This window comes from Pteropus medius, unplaced genomic scaffold, assembly GCF_902729225.1.
Source record: "Pteropus medius unplaced genomic scaffold, Ma_sr-lr_union100, whole genome shotgun sequence".
In the NCBI taxonomy this organism is placed as follows: Eukaryota; Metazoa; Chordata; class Mammalia; order Chiroptera; family Pteropodidae; genus Pteropus; species Pteropus medius.
In genome coordinates this window covers 23,426-31,309 of record NW_024347247.1, presented here as the reverse complement: position 1 = coordinate 31,309, position 7,884 = coordinate 23,426, and the positions used below count along the sequence as shown (strand labels likewise).

The window sequence follows — 7,884 nt, the reverse complement described above, 5'->3', positions numbered from 1 at the left end:
TGGAGAGGCCAGCAGGATGAATCAAGGAAATGCTGCAGCTCCTCTGAACTCGATTTTCCTCAAGGCTTTTCAATGTTAGAGTCTTCACTTACAAAATGTCCAGACATAGTAGTCTTGGAAGCTGAGTTTAGGGGTCTTCTAAGCTATTCCAATCCAAAGTGATGGCTGGAGGAGGAGAGGGTAGTGCCACCATCAGAGAGCAGTAAAAACTGGAAGGCAAGAGTACTCCGGTCCATTTGAAAAAGGCCACACAGTTGTTGCTCAGTAGGGCTTGGTGATTCATTGGTGTCTAATATTTAGAAAATTCACTTCAAAAATAGCAATGAGGTCAACAAAAGTATCTGTCTCAAGAGAATGTCTTTTTCTCTGCAATTCCAGTTCGATTGGTCCCTGCTACTGACCCTCACTGAAAACATATGGCTCTCACTCATCAAAAACATGGCATTTTCTTTCATTCAAACTTCCCTGAATGGAGGACTGGTTCATTTTTGCTTTCAAAGGACTATGAAAAATAATATAAAACAGAGCAACTTTAAAATAAAGTCAGAGCTGCCATCTGAAGGGATCCAAAATTTTGCCACTCTGAAGCTGCTTTTGGGATATTGATTTTGTTACTGAAGCGAAGGGATCCATCTTCCTGGACCCATCTAAGTCTGATGAGATACATACACGTTTTGCAGCAAAGGAAGTAAAGGTTTATTTTAAAGAGTTGCAAGTCTCAGAGACACAGGCGAGCCACCATTCAAAGACCTGCACACTCATTCCATCTCCCGAGCCCCCACCCCCACGTCTCGAGAGATTATGTAGGGGAAATCCTTAGTCCTGGAAACCGGGGTCATGGGCACTACTGATTGGATGGGGCTGGGGTAATTGACCATTATATTGAGTTCCAGAATTCTCCATGACCTCATTCTGTCTGGTCCCATGGTTGGTGGGACTGTTCTGCCTCTATTACCCCTAAAGGCAAGATGTAATCCTTAGTTTAACCCAAACTTACTGTCCTCATGGTTGATAGACCTGAGGCTTCATTCCTAAAAGATTTGATACTGGCCTTAACTTATGTCTTAAGGCTTCATGATTAAGGGAGTAGGCACACAAAGGTGGAAGGTTAAGGGCAGAAAAGAGCAAGTGAGTCATAATGCCATTACATGAGGCAAAGCCTGCTTGACTCAGAGAAAAAGTTATCTTAACGTAATAAATTTTGTCTGTGGTTATAAGTTTAAGCTGTTTTTTCAGAAAAAAGACTCAAAAAGAAACTTTGACCCTCACCCCTTTTCTGCCCAAGAGTTTCAGAGAAACCTGCTTCAGGAAGGAAATCTTAGAATGCTGCTTTAGCCTAATTTGAGTTAAGAATGGTAAATAAGAGGACATCAAGTGGGTGCCTATTAGCTAGATACCCCGTGTCCCACTGTTTCTGAGTTGCCAGGCAAGAATTTTCCTGCCATGTATGTTCTGCTCTTCCTCAACTACCTATAAATCACCCATTCTCACTTCTGAAACCTAATACCACACCCCTGCAACCCTTTCTCCTTTGTCCAAAATATCTTATATACCCAAGGTTGCCTCACTATCTGGAATTTTCAGGCTGATGAGAATTCCTCGTGCACGTGTATTAAAATTTTGATTTTCTCCCATTAATCTGTCTCTGTTAATTTGATTCTCGGCCCAACTAGAAAAACTTAGAAAGTGGGAGAAACGTATTAATTTTTTTTTTTTTTAGCCCGTACACATGCCAGAGGAACTGACTTGCACATCTTAGTCCTCAAACCTTTGGAATATTAAAACAGAGCAAAAGAACCTTTGGACTGGACCTAAAGCAGCAGTGTATCCCAAACAACTGCTATGACTAGCAGCCTAAAAATTAAAGACATTCTTTATAGCATCACTTATATTAGCTTATCTGCACCTAGAAATTTCTTCCTTCTATTCAGGTTCCCCTTTCCTTTCTCATAAATACCCCTTGCCTTACCTCCTGATCAGAACAGTTTGAGTTTCTGCCTGAATCAGTGCTTCCGGAATAGCTACTATATTGAATTTCAAACGTTGTTGCCTCTCACTTTGGCCTTTTATTCTTAGGTTAACAGGACTTCAGTACTCATGTAAAAATCAAAGTAAACAGAGCCTTTTAGGTGTTTATAAAGCCATCTGAATTTAAAATCAGTAAATTGGAAATAAAGATTAACCAAGGAGCTTGATGATAGGTACTAAACACAGCTCGTTTTACTTAGAAATTTGGGATTGTTGCAGGTAAATATTTAGTTTCACTATGTTTTACTTTTGAAAATAATTCCCCTTTCTAATGTTGGAAATAATAAATTGACAAAAACACATTCAAAAAGCACGTTGCAACCCATATTCAGTTTGTTTAGCACAAGTTGGTTTTGACATTAGAGCACAGCACAGTAACTCACCCACAATCAGATCAGAGAACAGCAACTGAAACGTCACCTTGAATAAGTGCACTCTGTTCTGCTGACATTTAAGCTCTAATACAAAAGGAGAAGGCTGTTCTTCTCATAATGTTAGGTAGCTAGTCAGACATGAGCGACATGGGGAACTAAGTTGGGCGCCCAGCCTAGAGACCGCCCAAAGAACACCCCAATCGTAGTAGAATTCTGATACACACATGCGAACTCGGCAGTTATATAGCAGCCAGGTGTCAATCATAATGACCTCACTTGCCAATCACTAGGAATGCCTTTGGAACCATCCCATCATGGCCAAAATATAAGGCAGACATTCCCACTTCTGGACCCTCCTTGCCCTTCTGGGCCTTCATTTTGCCCTCTTGTTGTTGTGGTTGTTATTACGGCGCTCAGTCGCAGCTCTCATCGCTGGGACCATGTGCCTCCTTGGGGCATGCTTCATCTTTATGTGCCTCCTTGGGGCATTCTTTATCTTTCTAAAATATATTTTTAATAAAACTATTAAATGACTATCTCAATGACCTGTGAGTCTTTTGAGGAAGAAACGAGGGGAAATGCTAACTACACGTCTGTGCCTCTCCCTCCCCCCTGACACTGGGGCAACACCGAATTCCGGCCCCAACGGTGACAATAACTGGCAACATTTCACTGTGATATTTACATTATGTAATGCTATTGTTTTCCATGTATGGTTTGCAGTATTACATGGATTTGGTAGAGATAGACTTGTACTGATTTAGCCATATATTTTAAATATCCGATCCCAGTGAATGAACCAAGGAAAGGCTAAGTATCTAAATAGTCAATTGGAACCTGTGATGAATGAAAGAAAAAACTTACACTAATGGATTAAACCATCCATGATTAGGTCGATTGCTTAACTAACCCAATCTAATTAAATGAATATTTATTACGCATCTATAGTGCAAAACACTGAGATTGGTCCAGAGCTAGAACCCCTGCCCTCCAACAGAGGATATAAGTAAGTTCCCAGTCAACTACTTGCACCTATTTGATTTTCCTTATAGATAATGTGGAGGTGAAGAAAATAATTTTCCTAAATTCTTCTAACTGAACTAATAATCAAATTAACACAAGAGATTAATAAGAGAAAGTTCCAGATTATGTACATACAGGGATTCCACAAGTACATGAGCCCCTAGGACATATTGGGCAGTTGAGGCTTATATGCCATTCTTGACAAAGAAAAGAGACAGGGATCTAGGACTTCAAAGGAAAAGCAGGCAATCCACAGGCAGAGGAGAAAAGAGCAAACATGTGATAATCAAATTATTGCTGGGCCACCCAAAAATGATGGGACACAGAAGGGAGGCCGATAAATAAGGCTTTGGTAGATTTCTCCCTATCTGCCACACTTAGTTCGTATTATGGTGCTCAGGTGATAGCTCCCTTCCTTTAAGCAGGTTTTTCTATCTGAATTCCTTTAAACAGGTAAAGGGGGAAGGTCTAAAGTTCTGAGTCTTGTTTCTGAAAAATAACCAGCTTAAAATAATCAGTATCCTAAAGACATATATCTCTAGACCGACCCTTAATCCTTTGTTCTCCCCGTCGTTCATGTCTGACATTATAAGACATATCAAAGACATGTATCTGGTCCTCCTCACGGACCTAACATTATAAGACATATCAAAGACATATATCTGGTCCTCCTCACGGGTAAACATTGCAGTGTTTTCTATAAACAACAGAAAAGTTATTCTCATTGATGCAGGATAGGGCAAATTTCCCAGAGTTGGGGACAGAGACCAAGCCTTGCATCTTGAATGATTTTATTTTGTGTAGGGCAGCCACTTAAAGACTCTCGTTTTCCTCTTTCTCCTTCACAGGTGTGAGGAAAAAAAAGAGAAATCTTCCTTTGTTCTGCAGGTGCCTGGCCTGGCTGCAGGGCTGATCGGCATATTGCAGTCTCTGAATGTAGCTTGATTTAACCTTTTTAAATCTCTTGCTTCCTCCTGCATTCAAATGACATATAACAGCAACATTACAATCCTTAATAGCTCGTCATATCTAATATCCTAACAGTTCTTTCAAAGAAATGGTAGCAGACATTCCCAGAGACTCACTTGAGAAACCTGTTCTGGTCATGGGTCACTTCTAAAAGACAAAGACCGGGCAGGCAGCAGAGAACATGCTATGAGTCATGAACACAGAGAATGGAAGGTCAACCCCTGCTAAGGTCAGAATGCAAGTATTGCCTTCTGCTGTTACTGGTGTCCTGGGTTCTTGCAATCTCCTGGGATGAAAGTCAAGAGAGATCACCACAAGAAAGTTCAGGCAAGAGGCAAAGGTTTATTATTAAGCTTGTGTACAAGGGAAGCAACACCAAGAAAGAAAAGGTTCAGGTAGCTCCTCAAGAGAAGCTGGGGCAGGGTTTTAAAGGAAGCTAGACAGCGTAAAAGCCATGTAAAGGCAGAGGTTTCTTGGCACCTGCACAATGTGACTACAGGCTTCTTCATGTTTCTCATGTCTCATTAGCATGGTAAATCTGCACCCCAGGAGTGATTTTTATTAAATTATAAAAGTCACCTTAGAGACACCCTTGATCCTTACTGCACATGTGTGGTGTTAGGAAAAGTCCCTTGTTGCAGATATGTCTCCCAAGCCTCCTTGATGCAATCAGTGGGACCCTAGGGTGGATATTCTTGTGAAACTGATCAGGCTCCAGCTGAGACAGGAAAGGAGGAATCTGAAAGTTTAAAAAAAAAAAAAAAAAAAAATGCAAAGGAAAGGGCCTGCAGAAATAACTGACTCAGCCAGTTAAAACTGCTGTCTTCCCCCATTCTGCCCTATGCTCTTCAGTTATCATGTTTTCCACAGCTGCATTCCCCACCTCAAGGATTCTCCAGCCCCTTCCCTATCTCTGTAGCTGTGCAGGAATGTCAAGACTGTGGAACTGTTTGTTGTGTTACAGCGAGAGCACAGCCTTTGGATAAGGAACCCCCTGAGCGGGGCTCTGACATCAATGAGTGCTACCCGCTGTCTGTAAGCCTAGGAGTCCCGCCTCTTTGTTCAAGAATCCAGTAAAGGTACTGGTAACACCAAGGCCTCAGACTCTGCAAAACAAATGGCCTGTAAGATCAACCATCTGGAAAGTCCTCCTCTGCAGCCCGCCTCCTCCCCGCCCCACTCCCCCGAAGCTCCTCCTCCCCACTCTGAGTAAGGAGGGACATGTAAAACCTCAGACAAAGGAATCACACACCCCTTGCATGGACACTGCAAGGGTATATAAACTGTAAGAATCTAACCAAGGGGAGATTGTGCTTTGGGTCTGTTGAATGCCCCACACTCTCTGCCGGCAATAAATTCTCCTTCCTCCAAACAAAGTTGTCTGAGCCTCCGAATTCCTCTATTGGGTGTTGCTTCCTGCAACACAGCAGCTGACCTTTCCGACTAACTCAACAACAGAAACTTGCCCTCCTGTCTCACTGCCAATGATAAGTCATCAAAGAGGTCAGTTTAAAATAAGCCACTGCTCAAAGTGGGCAAAATGTGAGAAGCAGAGAGCTGATAAGACTGCAGGCATTGGATGAATAAAAGACACACTCCCTTCCTCTGGAAGGTGTGCACAGCTGGGAGGTGGACCCACACTTTCCCAAATTCCCTCTTTAAGGACGATTTGGGGAGGACCCTATGCTCTGAGCCCGGCACCATCCCAATTTTTGAAGGCAGGCCAGCAGTTCTCCCCCCGCACTCCCTTCTCTTGGATCTATTGCACAGAGCTGGCTTTCTTCCAATGCTTTCTGGGACTGGGGCAAAAAACCTACCTTCTTTCCTCGAATATCTTAGCAGGGGTTCAGGAGTCAACACTGGAACATATTTTTCCATGTGATCGCCCCCAGCATTCTCTTCAGATTCACAGACACCACAGGCTAAAGAAGATTGTTCATCCTGGTGCAGGACAGGGCAAATTTCCCCAAGTGAAGGGGAGGCCAAGCCCTGTATCGAGAGAAGAAAAGGGTCCTTTGGCAGAGAGTGAAGAAAGAATTCAACACACATGCCAAAGTTAGAGTCAAAAGGAAAACTTATTAGAAAAGGGTTAATACTCCACAGACGGAGTGTGGTCTCCTCTCAGAGGCAGAGTGAGAAGGACCAAGAGAGGCTTGGAAAGACAGTGAGTAGAGAGGGGGCCAAGTGTTCAGGGAATTCAATGTATATATCATTCTTTAGTTCTTATGAGTTGTTTAAAAGACTTTGTTAACCCATTTCCTTTGATATGGACATACAGTGAGGAAGGAGAAGGGTTTGTAGTATGAAAAGGTTAGACTATGTTAGAGTGAAAGGCCTGCTGGACGTTCCCAGCCTTTAATCCATAGGTTCCCCATGGTTTTAGCCATAGGGAATGACTCTTGGGTCCTGTCTCCCCTTCACAGGTGTAGAGAATGTGTTATTAGTAATCCAGCAGAAATTTTCCTTTGTTCTGAAGGTGTCCTCCTGGCTTGGTTGCAGGGCTGATCAGCACAGTGCAGTCTCTGAATGTGACTTGATTAACATTTTTAATTCTCTTGCCTCCTCCCTACATTAATCCCATTGGCTTTGCTTCCCTAAAATGCAAGCACAGACCTGCTTTGAGATAAATACATGGCCCTTCAATTAGACCTAACCTTGATTTTTCTCTCTCCTTACTGGAATTTTTGAGAAAATCCAGCCTGGATTTACCTCTTTCACTCCCGTGATTAAAATAATTTATGAGGGTAAAGGACTGAGTGTTGCAACCAGGCTGGGCTCTCCTGCTCCACTTTATTTAATTTTCTATTGTGCCATTTTTTAAAATGAGAAAAGGTGACTTTTTTTTTTTTAACCACTGAGGAATAGAGTGAAGAAATCAAATGGAGTCATTATAGTCAGACTGCTAAATTACTAAATTACTAAAATCGATTAGGTTGAAGAATGAGGAAACAGTTCTATTCTTGTTTAACTAGCCTGGGAACTTACATTTTTGAACTTTTCCGTCCTGTGTTAATGTCTGGATATCCATCAAACCTCCAGATTACCCCTGAAGGAGTAAGGAAAGAATGTTCATGTATCTAGACCACCTGACATTCACTGTCCAAACTCCATGTCATCTAAGGGATTACCATCTCAGACCAATCCATAGGCTAAGAATGCAGGACCGATTTTTCTCAAGTCTGTACTTTATGCTATAAGAACCCTCAGCTTTTCTTTCTTCTTTACAACACTCTAGGTATTGCTTATTTGTGTTTACAAATTGCAAACCCTAATGCCCTTAAATAAATGTTTAACATTTATTTCTAACAAAGCCTCCAGACTCTTTTTGAGGTCATTCAACACTATAAGCCACTTTTCACATTGATACTTGGATTTTGTAAACCCTTCTCACAACATATTTATGCTTAAATCCCCACTAGGTAGCAGACCTGAAAAACCCCAGATTATTTATTAAACATTTATTTCACCGAACGCTGTATCAGGTCGCAAG

The 7,884-nt window shown here is 41.9% G+C and overlaps 1 long non-coding RNA gene across 2 annotated transcripts; it reads right to left on the bottom strand.

Moving 5' to 3' along the window:
* Nucleotides 1-2,947: 2,947 nt before the first annotated feature.
* On the bottom strand, nt 2,948-7,456 carry LOC120614180 (uncharacterized). Of its 2 annotated transcripts, XR_005655882.1 has the most exons (4): nt 7,380-7,456; nt 6,212-6,383; nt 4,998-5,133; nt 2,948-4,399 (listed from the first exon to the last, which is right to left on the bottom strand). It is a non-coding gene; the product is annotated as an uncharacterized LOC120614180 (long non-coding RNA). The 2 variants fall into 2 exon arrangements; XR_005655881.1 differs by lacking the exon at nt 7,380-7,456 and having other exon boundaries at nt 6,212-7,056.
* Between the last annotated feature and the right edge of the window lie 428 nt (nt 7,457-7,884).